The 16877-nt window shown below is 40.9% G+C and overlaps 1 long non-coding RNA gene across 10 annotated transcripts in view; it reads left to right on the top strand.

Annotated features, from left to right (window-relative positions):
* The window catches only part of LOC124229975 (uncharacterized), a 37884-nt gene extending 21121 nt beyond the window's left edge, over positions 1–16763 (top strand). For 2 of the 10 annotated variants that reach the window (XR_006886040.1, XR_006886036.1), the window contains exons 2-8: positions 2410–2497; positions 4445–4493; positions 4756–4900; positions 7291–9287; positions 10079–10233; positions 13264–13399; positions 14352–16763. This is a non-coding gene — a long non-coding RNA (uncharacterized LOC124229975). Of the gene's footprint in view, positions 1–2409; positions 2498–4404; positions 4494–4755; positions 4901–7290; positions 9288–10078; positions 10234–13263; positions 13400–14351 lie in introns of all 10 variants that reach the window. The other 8 variants (XR_006886037.1, XR_006886035.1, XR_006886038.1 and 5 more) reach the window with 7 other exon arrangements.
* The last annotated feature ends 114 nt before the right edge of the window (positions 16764–16877 follow it).

The raw sequence follows: 16877 nt of genomic DNA, 5'->3' as shown, positions 1-16877 counted from the left end.
GAGCAAGAAAAGGCTCTGTATTAGGTTTGGGCTGCAAGGCAAGTTGCCTTGCCACTTGGGCCTTGTGACTTTTTAGACCCAGTGGTATTGGAAGTCTCTCTGTGAGACATAGCTGCTATAAAGAACCTCTTGATTGATTAAGATAATGCCAACATGGGCATACCCTTCTTTTTGAAAATTATCTTATTCAGGTTGAATATATATATATATATATATATATATGTATATGTCTGTCTTCAGCCTCCTTCTCATCTTCCTCCTTCTCCCTCTCCCTATCTTTTCTTCCTCTTCCACTTTACTCTTTTCTCTTTCTGAATTTGTGTATATTGAATATCTGTTACATGCCAGAGATTGTGCTACGCATCCTATTCTTTGAGTTCTTTAATCAAGGAATTATAACCATCTATAATAAGACTTTTCCAAACACACTGTTTTCTTGTCAAGGACACAAATCTCTTTATAAAAACCCAATTTGCTTTGTTTTCAGATTTTAGGAGAGAGTGCAGTTATTTTTATCACTTGGATTAAAAAGTAATCCTTTTCGGTGCCCACCTGGTGGCACAATGGTTAAGTTCACAGCTCTGCTCCGGCGGCCCAGGGTTTGCCAGTTTGAATCCCAGGAGCAGACCTATTCACTGCTAATCAAGCCGTGCTGTGGCAGGCATCCCACAGATAACACAGAGGAAGATGGGCACGGATGTTAGCTCAGGCCAATCTTCCTCAAAAGTAAATAAATAAATAAATAAATAAATAAATAAATAAATAAATAAATAAAAAGTGGTCCTCTTCTATCTGAGAAGATTATCCTCTCCCACTGAACTCTTGTCTTTGGGAAGGAGATATATGGAACAGGAACAGACCGAAAGTACAATCACATGACCTCTGGTGACCAGTGGAGTGGCGGATGTCAAAGTCAGATCACCCTATCACCAGCAGTCATTTCAATGTGAGACAGATAGAATGCTTCAAAAATTAAAGCAAAATGTCAGAATGTATAGACTAGGGTTACGCTGCAGTAATAAAATCTCACTGTCTTAAAACAGCAAATGCAATTTCTAGCTCGTGTCGTATGTTTCTTGTTGCCCTGCTGTGGGCGTGTTTCTGCATCATCCTTGCACGAGGACTCGAGCTGATGGAACTTCCACCATTTGGTACTTTGCAGGTCACCATGGCAGGAGGAAGAAAACTTAGCAAGTTGTGCACTGGCTTTTAGAAGCTCCCACCTTCAACTAACACATGTCATTTCCACTCATATCCTATTGATAAAAGCCTTGGTTGACTTCAAGAGGGCAGAGAAATACAATTCTGCCATATGCTTCAAAGGAGAAACAGAAATATTGTTGAACAGCACTAAACAACCTCAAACTAATTCTACCAACCCATTCAAGCCCCTCCCTCCTCCAGAAATGCCAACACGGTTACCTAAATATGTTATAATAAAGAATATATTTCTGTCAAGATAAAAAATTACTGTCATTAAATATTATAATAAAAACTCCAAAAAACAGGTAGTGGTTAAATTTATATGTGATGAAATAATAGGTGCTGTATTTTCCTCTAATTTTAGCCTTTTCTGAATTATAAATTTTCCAGAGTAACTGTCATCTTTTATAATGGAAACCACCAATAAACTTAATTGTTTAAAGTATATTTATGAGACTGTAGCAACATAGAGAAGATGTTTACGATTTATTAATGAAAAGATCAATTCATAAAATTGCATCTATGTTGATGGGTGCATTTGTGATCAGGGGCTAAAGAAATAGACAAAATGTTAGAGTGGCTGTATATTGATGAATTCTAAAATTCCACAACTTTTTTTTTGTTTTTTTTTTTCTTGAGGAAGATCAGCCCTGAGCCAACTGCTGCCATCCTCCTCTTTTTGCTGAGGAAGACTGGTCCTGAGCTAGCATCCATGCCCATCTTCCTCTACTTTTTTATATGTAGGACGCCTACCACAGCATGGTGTGCTAAGCGGTGCCATGTCCACACCTGGGATCCGAACTGGCGAAGGCCGGGCCGCCAAAGTGGAACATGTGCACTTAATCTCTGCACCACCAGGCTGGCCCCTAAAATTCCACAACTTTTTTGAAGAGCCAGCCCCGGTGCCCTCGCGGTTAAGTTCTGCATGCTCCATTTTGTGGGCCCAGTTCAGTTCTTGGGCACAGACCTTCACCACACATGTGTCAGTGGCCATGCTGTGGTGGTGGCTCACATGCAAAAAAGGGGAAGATTGGCAGCGGATGTTAGCTCAGGGCAAATTTTCCTCAGTGAAAAAAAAATTCCACACCATTTTTATTTTTAAATGTGAACTAGATAAGTTGTGGGCAGTAATAAAATGCTGCTCCATTTGAGAATAGGCAGGACTGTGGAGGAAATGCTGTTCTCAAGTTCTGTCTTTATTTCCAGCAAAGCATCCATGCATTACCCACAAGGAGAGGACATACTGTGTCAGGATGCAGGGGAACAGAGTACCAGGAACAAGAAGACCTAGACGGTAAATCTGACTCTACAGCTAACCTGTTGGTGATTTTGGCAAATTCATTTAAACTCTCTCGGCCTTGTTTACTCATCTGAGAAGTGAAGATATTGATCAAGATGATATCTTCATTCCCTCTGAGTTCTAAAATTCTTTAGGCCGTGTGAGGTATAAGGTTCTGAAATCCCTGTGCTATGGAATGTGAACTGTCTTACAAAATATTCCCTTCATTCTATCCCCAGAGCTCAGCAGGATAATCCTAGTACATAACAGGTATTTAATAAATGTTTTTAAATCAGAATTCACCTGACTGAATGGTTATAATAATCCTCCGGGGTGAATAGTATTCTTCTCTTCTTTCATTTCAGATGGTCTTATAGAGGTTGAATTTACCTACCTAATAAGTAAGAGAATACCATGGTTTGTCTGCTCCCAGGTCAAGGCACACTTTCCACTACATAAGCAAATTTATTTCATTGCAGAGTATCTGTTAAATTTCTTAGCAACAAGATCAATTTTAATCTAAAAGCAAAACTAGAACAGTGTTACAGTGTTCTGAATTATGGAATATATTTGCTCATTGACTTTTTTGTAAGACACTATGATAGGCCTTGTGTTGTTTGCTGAAAAATTAGTACTTTGGCCCTCGCCTTTGAGAGACTTACAGATTAGTTTGGAAATGAGTTGTACATATGTGAACAATGAGAAATGGATATAAAACACATTACAAAACATGCAAGATTATCAGGCTGATTGTTATCCCTAAACCCTTTGCCCCTTGCAGATGTCAGTGATTAGACACCGTAATTGATCTCTTATTAATTTGCTTTCACTAAGGGAGAAGACAATATTTACTTTGTATTAAAAACCAGGTTAAGCATTTCTGGCATTTCTGGCCCAGTCAGACTGCTGCCCTTGAAGGTCTCTCTTTCCTATAGGCAAGATTGCTCCCTTAGTATATGTTAACATTTAGATCTTTATTTTGTTTCCTAGATCCATCTTTGTCCCAGATACTGCCTTGACTCCCCTCTTTGTTCCAAATTTCTTAACTTAAAGCTTATTTCACCTCATTCCTACTCCAAACAAAGAATTTAACTCCCTGGGTAAGCCCTACTCCAGTGTCGTACAGTAAGGAATCGATTCCCTCTTATCAGAGAAATGCTTACGATGGTGTCACAATACTGGATTCTTTTCTGTAGAGGGTATAAATGTTCCTAAAACAGTATGTCCAAATGGCTTTTCTTAAACTGCTTACAGTACAACTAAATTATTGAAAAGAATGTCTTGGGGAAAATTCAGCAAATTCCTCACTACTGAATGCTTTCAATTAAAATACAAATGGTATTTTTCTTCCTTAAGCTAGATTTTGAGTAAGAAGACTTCAAACAAATCACCATAGACACAGAATTCTGAATTCACTAATTTTATTCATAGCTGCTCACCTGTTTACATACGTAGACAGCCACAATCACACTGCCTCCTCCACACGGTTTGGAGTTTCCATAGATTGGAGGGCTTATTCGGGGGGATCACTTCTAGAGGTGCTGAAGTGAAGACAAGACAACTTTGACTATAATTTCAAGAAAAGAACGGAAGGTCATCTGCCAAGAGTCTTTTTTTATTTCTTTGAGGAAGATTAACCCTGAGCTAACATCTGCTGCCAATCCTCCTCTTTTTGCTGAGGAAGACTGGCCCTGAGCTAACATCAGTGCCCATCTTCCTCTATTTTATATGTAGGACTCCTGCCGCAGCATGGCTTGCCAAGTGGTGCCATGTCCTCACCCGGGTTCCGAACCCGCGAACCCTGGGTCGCCGAAGCAGAATGTGTGCACTTAACCGCTGCGCCACTGGGCTGGCCCCTAAAGGGTCTTTTTTTTCTTTAACCAAAGTCTAAAAAGTTCATCCAAGCTCCTCTGCTTGCTCAGGGCCTTCTCCTTGACTCCCTGTGTTGTGTCCTGACTGCAGGCTACACCAGGTCTGAATAAAATATGACCAGCGTCAACTTGGCTCCAAGGTATGTTTTACCCCTATCAGTTTGGTAGCTTCTTTTTTGTGGAGTATTTAATAAGCCTGATTATATATATTTACTTTGTTCTTATGCTGAGATTTCATCTTCTTTTATTAGTTTCCCACAAGGCATAAGCCTTACCAGGTGTAGAGGATGTCCATGCCAATGTCATCCATTAGAGCAGAACTAGCATCTCACAGATCTACAGTAAATGAGGTGGACTCCTTTTTTCCATCGTGGTAACTGACATCAGCCTTTTGTTCACCAGCTCTTGACCTTTGTAGAAGAGAGCAACCTCCTCTTGTCTGGAGACATTTGAAAGATCACACCTGAGCAGGTTCCTCTCAAGGTTATGGTTGTCTTCTTCAAGATCTGACATGACTTCCCTCATTGCCTTCAGACCCATAACTATGGTAAGATATCAGCATAGCCCCAGAGCAGAAATACAGTTCATTCTGCAGGAAAGTAGCTTACATGCCAAAGAAATAGCAGGACCTCGTTAATATGAATATTTCGGGAATCTAGGGAACACAAATGCCTGAGGATCTTGAGGATACTTCGTCAGGGATGGTGGTGGGAGTGGGATTATAAAGCTGGGTGGGGTATAGTTTATTGATATGGGAGCACTCCCCCACGACTTGGGGCTCAATGTTCTGGCAAAGACACCAGGAGCCTAGCACCAGAAGCCTATCTGACATGCTGCTGAGATGGCTTTTTGAAGCTTGAGCACTATGATAGCCCACTATAAATGAGGTGGAGATGCTGGAACTGCCTTGGCATAGTACAGAGGAAAGGGTCTGAAGATTCAAAGAGGTGAAAATGTTAGAATAAATTTATTATTTGTGATCAGAGAAGCTGGCACTTGACAATGTTCCCCAGCAGAACTCAGAGGACACTTCTTTCACCAAAACAATGAGGCAAGTATTGCTAATGGGCACCAGTCAATTTGAGAAGCTCTGTGATAACTGTCTTGTATAGTCTGGGGTTGACTGAATGTTGCCAGGAAATTGAGATTCCTAATGTCAAGGGAGTGATAGGATTCTGAAATGACAGTGGCCAATGGCAGCACTTATCTGTTAGGATAATGGGCAGTGAGGCTACAGTAGTATTCAGTATGCCTTGACCCTCAGGAATCTGTAGTAATAACTAATAAATCATGTGTTCCTAGGGGTGAGATAGATGGAAAGCCAACAAGAATGTTATTTGACTTATACAATAACAAGAAAATCAAGAGCTGGTGAACAGAAACCTTCATCAATTTTTACTTCAGAGAAAAACAGTCCCTCACCCAGTTTCCGAATGCGTCATTTCCCAGACCCAAAGCCCACTCATTGAAGGAGAGGTGGATCCCCTTGAGGAAAGACGAAGCAATGCAACTGCAAGTAGATATGATAGATGTTCCCATGATCATTCTCTAAAGGCATCTAAGACTGTTTTATCAGGGTGAATATGGACTGGCACAAAGGGAATCCTCAGACTTTCTGACAACTCTTGATATAGGAGCCCATGGCTCTGTGTTGATACTGACTCAGGGGACCTAAAGTACCTTCATTATCCTTCAGTTAAAACGGGGCCATTGGGAAGCCAGGTGATAAATGGAGTTCGAGCTCAAGTATGTCTCACAGTGGGTTCAGTGGATCTGTGGGGTCTACCCTGTGGTGATGTCCCTGTTTTTTGGGCATGCAGTTGGGATATGTATAGTTAGTAGCTGGCAGAACTCTCCCATTTGTTCCCAAACCTGTGCAGTCAGAGCCATTACGGTAAGAAACTTGAAACTGTTGCTTCCCTCAGCCAAGTTAACGTGTCAAAGTAAATAATACATGCTGGCAGGATTGAGCACCAGCTACCCATAGTGGTTACCAAATCAATAATGCATCATGGGATTTTTGTGTTTTTTTTTTCCCCTTTTCTGTTTTACTCCTCCAGACCCTCACTCCTGTGCCTTAGGATAACTTCTAAATAAGCTACCTTCACACAAAACTGCTTTTTGGGAAGCTTAGGCTAAGATGACTTCTCAGTGGCCTTGTCTGTGTTACTCCACTTACTTTGGGGAAGTATACCGCTATCATCTGTGGCTACATGATCCAAATGAGAGTTGCCATATTCTTAGGGAGCTTTGTTTCCCTGGCCACAGTAGTTGGTTAAGGGATGAACATGGGACATTGGCCAAGGAGAGCGCTTCTCCAAATTTTCTCTATTTGGAGCTAGTGGAAAGAAGAGCCTCAAGGCTAGGCACTACTGGTAGAACATGGAGTCTGGACATACCTGCAAGAACTCACATCTGCCAAAGCCACCATGTCTACCTCCACTTCTTTTGGAAGAATGCCTTCAACTTTCCCTCCCTTTTCCACATATCTTGAGTTTATCTTATTGTTGTAATTTAAATTGCATCCGGAAATGTACTTCTTAAGCTTCCAGTCCTTTTGATACAGGGGAAAGCATAGAAGAGGATGGAAATAAATGCTGATTGCTAATAAACAATATTAAACACAGGGATAATACATATTACCTGGGAATGGAGATGATTGAGATTACATACAACAGCCAGTTTAGAGAAAGGATTAAATACATGACAACAATATTCAACTCAAAAAATGGGTAAAGTGATATCACCATGGTAAAAGTTTCTATTTATGATGGACTATTTCCCTTTAACACTCCTACAGGGATAGAATAATCAGCCATTTCTACAAACATATAATATAAAAGATAGACCATGTTGTGTGCCATCATATTATTTTTATCTGTATTGCTTAACCTATAGCAACCACGTGAGCTAGATGTTATTGTCTCCATTTTACAGGTGGAGAAATAGCCTTTGAAGAACTGTGTGATTTGTTCCAGTTTGCAAGGTCAGTAAGTGGCAGAAACAGGCCTTGACCCCAGTGTTTTTTAGCTTCAAGGTTCATGGTCGTTCCTCTGTACCATAATGAATTATAATAGAAGTAGAAAGGGCCTGTGGTGTATAAATGAATTAATCCTGGTTGGGGGAATCTGGGAAAAATTTTGGAGGAAGCAAAATTTAGGTCTGACCTTTTGAAGAATTCAACAGGTGACTATGGGGAAGGAAAAGGCACTCCAGATAGAGGACAAGCCTAGAGAGAGCAAAGCATAAAGCATATCTGGATAGTGATGAGTGGTTTGGAAATTCAAGGGGGCGAGAAAGCATGTCCCAGATGAAATGCAGTGAGGCCAGGGACTGGGTCTGCTGTTGCTCACCCTTGTATCCTCAGGGCCCAGCATAGCACCTGGCACATAGTAGACTTAACGAATATTTGTTGATAGATTGAAGATAAGTCTGGAAACGAGACTGAGGTCAAGGTTCAAAGAGCTTTGAATATGAGGTTGAGTTTGAACTTTATTCCATGTGTGATATGAAGCCATCTGAGGATTGCAAAAAGAACGGCCTTATCACTGAATCTGTGGAAATATTTTCCTAAGCAGCCATGTGTAGGAGGCTCTGGGACAGAAGACCAAGGTGGACGGAGACCTATGGATGAGGCCTGAATGAGGGTAGTCACTGTGATGGTAAATTCAAAAGGTATTTTGGAGACGGAATCAACAGGATTTGAGATGAGATTTTTGAGTGTGGAACTAAAAGAAGGAGGAACTTGGAGATTACACAGCTTTCAAGGCCAAATCCCTAGGAGGATGGTGATGACTCAAGATAATGAACAGAGGAAAAGAATAGAATAGAAACACTAGGTGGGGAATGTCTGGGGTCAAATGATGACTCCTGCTCTGGATGGTCTGTTTTTGAGACGCATGTGGAACATCTCGGGAAGATATTCAGCTGGCAGCCAGCAGATGCTACCCTTAGGGGACAAGACAGAAGTATATATTTATGCATGATTCAGGTGGAGGATACAATTGAAACTGTGGGAAGAGAATAAATACTCAATGAGAAACCCAGATCATCAAATAAGGAAAAGTAGATTGAGTAATACCTGAAATCAAATTCTGGTTGTGTACATAGACACAACTTTGAAAAGAACATCATAAACTGTAAGAGGGAAAGTTAGTTAAAGTCATTCCATACACTCTTTTCTCATGACAATCTGGGGCAGATTTTGTAAAAAATATACGCACCCACATACACTTCACAAATAATAGAAATTTTAGTGATAAATTCTTCCATTAAAATTATTTTTAAAAAGAAAACATCTTTAGAAAAATTTGGAATATATCCAGAATAAGTTGCTGACAAATTATTTTGCAGATACCTTATAAGAACATGAATTACTTACAAAAAGTGAATATTGCATACCCTTGACAATGTCCGCGTGACGCTTTCATCCATGCAGAGTAAAAGTTGCTATTTTTCTCCTATAACGATGTTTTATGAATGACTGGTCCTATATTTGAATTTTTTTCCCTGTGAGTTAAGTATCTTAATGGGTTTGGTTTCACAAAGGTAAACCAAAAACTGAGTTTGAAAAGGCTCAAGAAATGGAATTGTTCTTCATAATAGAAGAGTTTGGAGTTCTTCAGGGAACCCAGAAGGAAAGGGATGGAGGTAAGGAGGAGAATGGGAGGAGTAGAGAGAGAAGCAGCAAGATAATGAATAGCCTGGTGCCATGTAGGGTGGAGCATGGGCTCCAAGAACTTGTAGGAACATAAATTGCTAACTCTCAGTGTCTTTTTAAAAAATTTGATTCCCCCAGTGAAGCCACCCACCATCACTGCTAGCCTCCACCAAACCAGCAGTAAGTAATAGATGACATGGACTATCTTAAACCACTCAAGGCCTGTTATTACATAGATGCCCAGAAAAGTGAAATGACCCACCCAAGATGACAGGTAAGCAGTGGTGTCAGGGACATGCGCAGGCTGTTTTGAGCTGGGACTTGACAGAAACATTGAAGAGGTCATCAGACTTTCCTTAAATTGTGAAATGGAGGTTCATGCATAACTCAGTAGGATGTTTCACACAGAAAAAATGTTTGCAAATATAGAACCAAAGGCAAATAAGTTATCTGAGCACATGTACTGAAAAGAAAATGTTAGGAAATCAAAGAATTAGTTACACTTCTTTTAGCAGCTCAAAATAATCATTACAGATTCTCTGAGAGACTTAACTCTGAAAACTAAATCGAATAAAGGAAACATTACTGGGGCCAGCCCTGTGGCTGAGTGGTTAAGTTTGTGCACTCTGCTTTGGCGGCTCAAGATTTCACCAGTTTGAATCCTGGGCACAGACATGGCACTGTTCATCAAGCCATGCTGAGGCAGCATCCCACATGCCACAGCTAGAAGGACCCACAACTAAAAATACACAATTATGTACCAGGGGTCTTTGGGAGAAAAAAGAAAAATTAAAAAAAAATTAAAAATACAAAAATCTTTAAGAAATGTTGCTTATTGAAAATCTTAATTGTTCCCATGAATTTCTCTAATGATCAAATATTCAATTGACTGCTTAGAAAGCCCAAATAGTTACATCCGTAATCTGCATAATGACCCCAAAGGATTCAGAGAGTGTAAACAAGGTGTTATAGGCACCCTAGAGCACTGTGACAGTCTTTGCTGAACTGACCATATTCTGACCTGTGATATTGTTGTTTATGGACTTGTACTTTCTCTTCCCCTAGATTAAAGCTTAGCTTTGTGTTCCTTCAAACCGCCTTGTACATAGCAAGTGATGAATATGTGCTGAATTGAATTGACAGTCTTGCCAGTGCTAATCACATAGAAGAGAGAATAAAACCTAAGTTATTTCAATAATTTAGTGTTTGCCTTGGAAAGGGTAAGAATGTGTTTTTGAAACTCTTAGACTTTTATTGTTTCTACTATGAAGTTAAAATATAATTTAGGATCATCTGAATTGATATCACACCTTTCTTCTAAGGAGCTCATTGTTTACCATGGCCTTCGAGACCACCATTTAAGTAATAGAACCCAATGCCAGTCTCACAAGACTTCGGCCCACCCCCTGGTCCAGAGTGAGGCATTTTGCTTAGGAGGGAGAAGGGGCGCCTACAGTGAGAGAGAGAAGAGTTTGTGAAAGGAACCTATTCACTCCTAAAAATTTGAAAACTACAATATATATTAAATATGAAGAAGAAAATTAATATAACCTCTAAACATTTTAGTGAATGTCTTTCCAGTGTTTTTTTCCTATATTTTTTTCATAGTTATGATTATACACTATACATTCTACTGGTATCCCTGTGCATGTGTGTGCGTGTGTTGTGTATTTCCCCACTGTTTATGAAAATTTCAAGACAAGTCCTTAGTGACATAAACATTTCCTAAAGTTGAATTAGGGTGATATTTTTCAAGTTGTGGGTTATGATTGATCGAAGATTCATAACTTAGACATAGGGGCTATAAAATGTAACATTCTTTGGAAGATTAGTCACAAATGTTTTTCATGGGCAGGAAAATGGAATCTGTCCATGTTTGAGGCAGTGCCTGATACAAACAGAGATACAAAACTTTGTGCCATCAGGTGCATGACCTCAAAGGAATGTTGACAGGTGGCAGAGGTGGAAGTGCTCTGTGTAAGAGTATGTTTACAGTTCTCTGGCCTTCCTTCTTCTTAGTTACTTCACTTAAAGTGTGGTTTCTTGACTTGTGTGCTCCCTTCCCTTCTCAGCTTTCTTTTTCTCTCCCTGCTCTGTATTCTGGAGTCAGCTCAAGTGTTGTTAAATCAAATGTCTTATTCCAGTTCACAATTGTATTTCATTTGCTCAAGATCACTTCCAGACTTCCTGGAATGCCAGTTCCAAGAGAATCTCCTTTGTTCTCCAACACTCTCCTCGAAGTATGACCACTTGCCTTCCCCTGGGCTAGGAGAATGTCCCAAAACTCCACTCCGGAATAAGCCCCTTGAGATATTTCAGGGAGAGAAAGATTTAATCTGCCCAGATCTGAGATCTGATTCCTGCTACAGAAAAAACTCGGCTCTCAGTGGTTCATCTCTGTGGCTATCCCTCTGCTTCCCGTTCCTGGCTGACTTCAACGTCAACCATGGTGGCCACCATTTTTTTTTTAAGCCAAGTTCAGCCTCTGAGCAATGTACCTGGTCTTCACGTATTTACTGCCTTTTAAGGCTGGATAGACCAATAGCCCCTCTGCTCCCATCTCTCTAGCTACAGTCATGTGCCAAATAACAACATTTCATTCAGTGACAGACCACACATACAACAATGGTTCCATCAGACTAGTACCATATAGCCTAGGTGTATAGTAGGCTATACCATCTAGGTTTGTGTAAGTACAATCTGTGATGTCCACACAATGACAAAATGACCTAATGATGCATTTCTCAGAAAATATTCCCATCCTTAAGCTATGCATGACTGTACTGTGGATTTTGGAGAGAGACCAGGCTTTTGGCTCTAACTTTGCTTGGTATCGTTTCCCTTAAGGGCTCTGAGCAGCTATTCATATCCAAGAACAGCCATCTGCATTGAGTGCGAACTACCTCTGAGTTGAGAAAGCCTCTACTTTCACTCTGTTGCACTTTTAGAATCGTCCTGGTGCATCTGAGACTGCTGGACCTGGGGAGCAGAGTAAGGCCCACAATCGTCCTGAGCACTTATGGTCTCAAGACATTGTCTTTCATTGCAGAAACACCCACAGTAGAGCAGGGATTTCATCAGCTTTAAGGGAAAAGGCCAGTTTCAGAAACTCTCAGAGTGATGAAGTTAAGGTGCAGTATTGCTAGGATAAAAAATGTGTATATTAACTATCATTTATGGCATCCCCAGGGCCATGTTCTTAACATGTTATTTCATTTTTACCAGCACAAAAATATGAGAAAGTAACATATTAGTAATCCTAATAACAGGTGAGCAGAAGCTGAGAAGAAAGAGTACCTTTCCCAAAGGTAAACGGCTAGTAATACACGGCTAGTAAATGGCAAAACTGGAACGTAAATCAGGGTCTGACTGACTCCAAATCTTAGCTGTTAGTCACCATACTAACAGCCTCCCACAGAAAAAACTTTGAGATCCACTCTACTGGAGTAAAAGCATGGGCCGCATTATTTTACACAGGTTATTGGAATCTGTACTATCAGTCAATGATTTACAGGGTCTAACAAGATGCACGGTTCATAGGCAGATACAGTGAAGGACGAGCCAAAGCATGACACAGCCCTTGCCCTGAAGTAGGAGAGAGGACATCAAACTGAATGCTGAATAAAAATGCAAGAGTTAAAGAAAAACATTAGGCAATAGTGCAAGAGATACCACACAGCACACAGAATTTGCTATGTAGCAGACCCAGTTCACTTAAAAACATTTTTTTTATTGTGGCGTGATATACTTTTTTACTTTTTTTATGGCATAATATACGTCATACAACTTACCATTTTAACTGTTTTTAAGTGTACAGTTCAGTGGCATTAAGTACATTCACATTGTGTGCAACCATCCATCCATTTCCAGAAACTTTTCATCATCCCAGACTGACACTCTATATCCAGTAAACATTAACTGCCCATTCTCTCCCTCCTCCAGCCCATGGTAACCTCTGTTCTACTTTCTGTCTCTATGTATTTGACTATTCTAGGTACCCCGTACAAGTGGAATCATACAGTATTTGGCCTTTTGTGTTTGGCTTATTTCACTTAGCATAATGTCTCAAGGTTCATCCACACTGAGCATGTATTAGAACTTCATTCCTTTTTAAGGCTGAATAGTATGTTCATTGTTCGTTCTGTGACATTTTGCCTATCCATTCATCTGTTGATGGACATTTGGGTTGTTCCAAGCACTTGTATAAAAATTAACTTAACCTATGAGGTTATTATTATCCCCATTTTCAGATGAAGAAACTGAGACTGAGAGAGATCAAAGAACTTGCCCAGTAAGCGGCGAATTTGAATCTAGACGCCTGAGTAAAGAGCCTGAAGTCTTAATCATCACGCTCTGCTCTCCTTATGTTTTTAAGTGAGAAGACAGGTAACTAAATTCTGTGTGTGTAAGGGGGAGGGGATCCCCACAGGTGAGGGTGGGATAGGAGCTCTTCTGGCGGCTCTGGGTCTTGCCAGCCTGAAGTGAATGACTTATACAAACCGTGGGCTGCGAGAGCCAAAATGTGGAAACAGGATTTTCTTTGAAGGGAAGGATTATGTAAGGGCATGCGGGGCCAGCCATCCTCCACACTGGAGACCATGTGCCAAGCAAACACACCTGCTGGAAAAGTAAGGGAAGCAGTGGCCCGCCTGCTGGATAGGACACAGCTTCATCAGGACCTTGCTTCCTTGCGCTCAACCGTTGGTACAGCGGATGAAAAGGGTTTTGAAAACTGATTATACATTTTCCAAAAAAACTGTAGCACCTTTAAGTTTTTAAATCAAATGACATTTTAAGTGCCCTAGAGGAGTTGGCTATTTGAAGAAACGGGCTATTTCTTTTTAACGTAGTGTGGATTACAGGCTGTTTCCTCGCTGTATATTTCACCGAGTCGTTCATCAGCGCTGACTAAAGACAATCCAGCTTTTCACCCTTTACCTCCTCATATGACCCTGCTTAGGTCTGAGTAGGTGATGACAGCCTGGAGGTAAGAACTTGCCTGGTGAGCCACTAGTGAGCAGCACTTTGAGGCTTTAAGATCTGTGAGCTCCCTGAAAGCAAAACCTCAGTCTTTTTCTCTCTCTCCCTTGGAGCCCAACACAAAGTAGTCACCGTAACTTTGAAAGTACAGTCTCCTAAATGGCATGGAACCAAAAAGCAGAACCTGCCTGGAGGAGAGGGGAAACGAGCCTCCGTTTTGGACTCAGTCACTCTGGCGGCGTGATCACCAACAATTATTTATATGTTCTGGGCATCAGTATCCTAATTTGAAAAATGGATATCATAATGCCTATTATTGACAATAAAGATCCCTGTTTATTTCCCTTTTCTTTTTCAGAGCATGATGACTCAGCTTAGATGTCTTCCCTCCTACTGAGAAACCCAGGCCCCAATCCTACACAGCTGGCATCGCTTAACTGAACTCACTAGCTAACCTTCTAGTCCCGTCGGGCAGAACGCTCAAGCAGTTAGGTGAAAAGACGGTTAATGACTGACTAATGCTAACACAAGTCAGAATACATAAACTCAGCAAAGGTAGGCAAAATGCTATGGGATGGGGCAATGGAGATTTACTGTTTCATGGGTACAGAGTGTCAGTTTGGGGTGATGAAAGAGTTTTGAAGATGGATAGGTGGTTGCACAATAATGTGAATGTACTTAATGCCACTGAACTGTCCGCTTAAAAGGATTTGAAACGGTAAATTTTATGTTGTCTGTTTTAGCACAATAAAAAATGCTTTAGGATGCCCATAATAGTTGTATATTTTCTGAATCCTTTGGGGTCATAATGAGGATTACAAATATAACATTTTGGGTTTTCTAAGCTTTCTTAAGGAGGGCGACTTTATGGGCTGACCAGCAGCTTCTGATATGACTCAGCACAAAAAGATGGAATGGGACTCTGTCTCTCTCAATCTCTCTCTCCCCCACCTCCCTTCTGATTAGGAAACAGGAAGAGAAGATTTTTAGCATAGCAGAAGTGGACATGACAGGAAGCCCACAGAGCTGCCATGATGTAGGGCAACAAGGGAAAAGACAAGAGTACAGGCCTTGAGGAGTCAGAACAAGCCCTTGTTATTATCATAAAATGGAAACTAGCAGCAAGCAGACGCTTTAAGTAGAGGAGCAAATAGGTGAAACAGAGAAACAGGCTAGTTTCAGAAACAGCTGGATCCCAATAGGCGCAGACTAGTGGGGAATAGCTGAGTGCTGCTGGCAGAGAAGCCCTATAGTGGGTCCTGAAGGCCTCTGCTCTCACTGTGGGCCTCAGACAACCCATGGACTCTGATTTCCTGGGCCCAGAGAGTTCAGATATTCATGGGTTTCCATGCCTCACTATCCTTGCAGGAATAAACTCATCATATCAGGCATTACTCAGAACTCTTTTATAAAACATGCTATTTGAGTAGGGGGTGCTTCAGTTTGAGAGGTATAGAAAGGAAACACGATATAGAGAAATGCAATAAAAATGAACGATGATTGTGGATGGTAATCTATTGGAAACTTTGCTAAGAATAGGATGATTTAATTTGAAAAAATAGCTGAGACTGATAAAAGAAGACCCATAACAATCATTACCACTACCAAACTAATAGTCACTCAATAACGGGTCTAAAGAGGAGTGCTGGAAGGTGAAAGATAGTCGTCTTAGCCAGTAGTAGAGCCTGAGACAAGAGCTGGTGTGCAGTTAGTTGAACGTGATAACTGGGAGCTTGGAATGAGGGATCAGAGTAAAAAGGAATGGAGAGAAAACCAGTGCAAAAATGCATTACCCCTATGGGTTGTGAAGAGGAACAAAATTTGCCACCCCAAAATGTGTCTTTCTAACATAAGGGTTATTTTAGGCTGATTATTTTTAAGAAACAAAAGGCTCAGAAAGTTTTTCTTGTCACCTACCCCTTAACTGCCTAAAGGAATTCAGGTAAATTAAAAAAATCTGCTCCAGGAAGCAAGCTCTTACCATAGCATAATATGAACTAGGTGGTAGATAGGGAGGAACCCAGAAAAGCCTGTTTGTTGCACTCCCCTCTGTGCCCCGCTGTTTCTATGTGACACCAAACATTTATTTACCAAACATTTGCTCTTTTTCATGTACCTGAGAATTGCCTTCCTTCTCTTTAAAGGCCCTGACTCTCCCCACCTCCAACACCCTCTTTTGTCTTCAGCTGAGGCTGGTATTTAAGGTGAGGGCCTCCTCCATTTTGGAGAGTTACTCTGCTTTCCTGGGTTTTTCTCAAGTTTACATGTTATTAAACTTTTGTTTATTTTTCTCCCATTAATCTATTCTTTATTACAGTGAGTGTCTCAGCCAAGAACACCAGAAGCGTAGAAGGAAAGTTATTTTCCTTCTCAACAGTTGGTTACCCCTAAGGGCAAACAGTTACTTTTGAGAATCTTTTAAGAATTGCAAAAGATGCCTCAAAACTATCCACTCAAGGGAAGGAAAAAGGAAGCGTTTGTCCATAGGTTCCTCTCCTATTTTTGCCACTTGGAGAGTTAACTACCCTTTGGGGAGCAGGTCCCCAGGGGTATCCCTATGTCAGCGTTAGAGAAGCCCTGGCAAAGCTGGTTGAATCTTGAGAGACGTTGATCATGGCAGCACAGCCGGAATAGGGGTCAGGAGGACCTGGGCTGTTTACAGGAGGTGTCCGGTATCGTGCGATCTGTTCCTCTTGTTCCAGTCAGGCCCCCTAACCACAGTAAACCCAGAGAGCTAAGTTCTAAGGTAGACACCTAAGGCCTTCAACTCCTACTCTCCAGAACTTTCTTCTTCCTTCAATACAAATACTCCATCCACAGTTTAAACCCATTTCCTAAAGAATATCATAATAAATGAGAAAGCAAAAAAGTCACAAGGATGGCA

The sequence above is a fragment of the Equus quagga genome, chromosome 18, assembly GCF_021613505.1.
Source record: "Equus quagga isolate Etosha38 chromosome 18, UCLA_HA_Equagga_1.0, whole genome shotgun sequence".
In the NCBI taxonomy this organism is placed as follows: Eukaryota; Metazoa; Chordata; class Mammalia; order Perissodactyla; family Equidae; genus Equus; species Equus quagga.
Note: the sequence above shows the minus strand (reverse complement) of the source record. Positions and strands in the feature narration are given on the sequence as shown.